Genomic DNA, 2516 nt, shown 5'->3' on the forward strand with positions numbered 1-2516 from the left:
CAGCACAGCTGGTTCTGTTGAGCTCCAAATAGCTCAGGCAGAGTGTCTCAGAAGATGGACTTAGCCTTATATTCCTGACTTCTTTGCTCATATTCTCCCCCCTTCTGCTCTTCAACAGGAGCTTGAAAGCTCAGTCTAGTTTTCTGATATGGATCACTGTTTTTATATCCATCCTTTGCCGAACAAAACTTTTGTGATGATATTGAAGATAGTCATCAGTCGGATTATGGGACAAGGCAGTCTTAGTGCCTAGGGACATGGTACACTGCAGGCACCCTCTCCTCACCAGCCCAAGGTCCTAGTTGGGGTAACACCATGGCCTTATAGGAACACCGCTAAAGATAAGTCTCTTACCAACCCCAGAATGGCCCACTAAGTTGAGCTCTCATCAGTTGGTGAGCATTAACTTGTGTGTGTGTATATGTGTTTAATAACAATAAAAATAGAGGGATTGAAAATTGAAATTTCTTATGTTGAGAAGAATATTTGCTAAAGAAACAGAGTCATAATAGTACTGAGAGTGTAGCCTGACATATGACATCTTTTCCCTCATGCATTATCCCTCTGAGATCCTACATCTTTTTGGCCACTCTCCTCAGTTTCCTAAACACCCATCTTGTCCTCTTCCACACACTGGATCTCCTTTCATCATTCCCTCTCCAAGGAGAAAAGACCATAAGTCCTGTTTTGTTTTGAGGCCTGTCTTTCTGTGATGTCCCATCCTCCAGACACTCCATCATTGACCAAACAACATAACATCTTCACAAATTTTTATTTTTAGAGAAAAAAAAAATTCCATTGGGAAAGATACCAGGATTAATAGAAGACCTGAGGTATTTCTGAAAAAAAGAGTTCCCCAAACACAGTTTAAATCTGACCCCCAAAATTTGTGAATTTCACTTTAACACATCTTCATTAAATCATAAACATAGATATTGAAGTCATTATAAAATTTGATGAAATGCACCGAAGGTTTGGTGGGAACTTGGTAAATAATTTTACCTATCTTTTGGGTTCCATCTTTTGCGTTGTTCTGCATGCTTTTGCCTGCCAAGGAATCCCTGCCTAATTCCAAATTCACCCCTATGGGAGGACATCCTGGCATAATGTGGAGGTTACTTTCAATGTATTCATCTAGATGGTGGTAAAGGTCCAAAACTGGATCTTTCTCGTAGGTAATGTAGAAACAGGTCTTCATGGTCTGCACCTCAGCTTGGACCACCCCAGTCCACTCCTCCATAGAGACTGGAATGATGTGGAGGTTGCCTTCAAGGTAGTCAACCAGGAGGTGTTAAATGTACAAGACCGGATCTTTCTTGTAGGTAATATAGAAACAGGTCTTCATGATTGGCACCTCCTCTACGACCATCCCCTTCCAGTCATAATTAGAGCCATTTGTGCCCTCAAATGTATGTTTCACTGCTCTGCCAACTATGGTGTTTGAGAGATGAGTGTCTGTCTCCTGAGGAAATGGTATGTTGTTAGGCAGGAACTTAAGGTTTAAAATCCTTTCATCACTGTGAAGTTCCAATCCATAGACACAATCTATCCCATCATACTTCAACAAATAGAGAGAGGGATTTGTTGGCAGTTGATCTAGAATGATGGCTTTCCACTGGATGACTGGTTCATTGGCTTCCTTCCAGCCATGAGAAATTCTGCGGCCGAGAATATTCTCCAGGGCCTCAAAAGGCCTACTCAGTGTTTGCTTCTGGAGAGATGACCCATTACTCTTCTGGAGAGGTGGTATGCATCACAAACTAAGAGGCATCTTCATCATGGCTGTAGACTTAGTGAGATAGGCCACTGACTTCCTGGTCCGCTGTTTCTTGTCTATCTTTATTTGCTTGGGCTTCATAACTGCACACTCTCTAGGTTGAAAGAATCTTCCTTCTGTTTAATTCAGAAACAAAGTCGTGGCCTCAACCATGAGTGCCTGCAAGGATAACAAGGGGAGGCCGTCAGGTCATGGCCCTTTTCTGGAAGAACTTTGGTGCAGGAGACAAAGATATTGATCAACACGTTTGTATACTTAACTGTAATTTTTTCTTAAGAAATGAATAGGACAATTAGCAAATTTTCCTCTAGAGCTCAGTATATCAATCTCAGAGACACATTCCTGCTGCCCAAAGGCAAATGACCTCTGCTGAGAAACCTACTTTCTGACTGACTAAGTCAATGAGAGGAGAAGGTATGCCTATCCCCGAAATGAGTAAGAAAAATCTGAACAGATAACAAAGAATTCGAAGGATATCCACATGTCTCCTTCGACATCAAGCTAATAGGTAGGTTGCTCAATCCAAGACAGCCTGCCCAAGGTCATGGCACTCCAGTCCACTGGCTCTCTGATTTGTGTCTCCTGATCCAGACCCAGGTATATTACATAAAGCCATTCTGTGTCTTCATTGTGGGAGTGAGTACTGTGAGACCCACTTCAACCTGAAAGACTCATTATTCTGGGCAACAGCAGCCATTGAGAAATAATTAGTATCTTTTAAAACACCTATGGACAAAGA

The 2516-nt window shown here is 42.0% G+C and overlaps 1 pseudogene; it reads right to left on the reverse strand.

Moving 5' to 3' along the window:
* Positions 1-901: 901 nt before the first annotated feature.
* LOC130869060 (Y-linked testis-specific protein 1-like) lies at positions 902-1858 on the reverse strand (annotated as a pseudogene).
* Between the last annotated feature and the right edge of the window lie 658 nt (positions 1859-2516).

Source organism: Chionomys nivalis, unplaced genomic scaffold (assembly GCF_950005125.1).
Source record: "Chionomys nivalis unplaced genomic scaffold, mChiNiv1.1 scaffold_29, whole genome shotgun sequence".
Taxonomy (NCBI): domain Eukaryota; kingdom Metazoa; phylum Chordata; class Mammalia; order Rodentia; family Cricetidae; genus Chionomys; species Chionomys nivalis.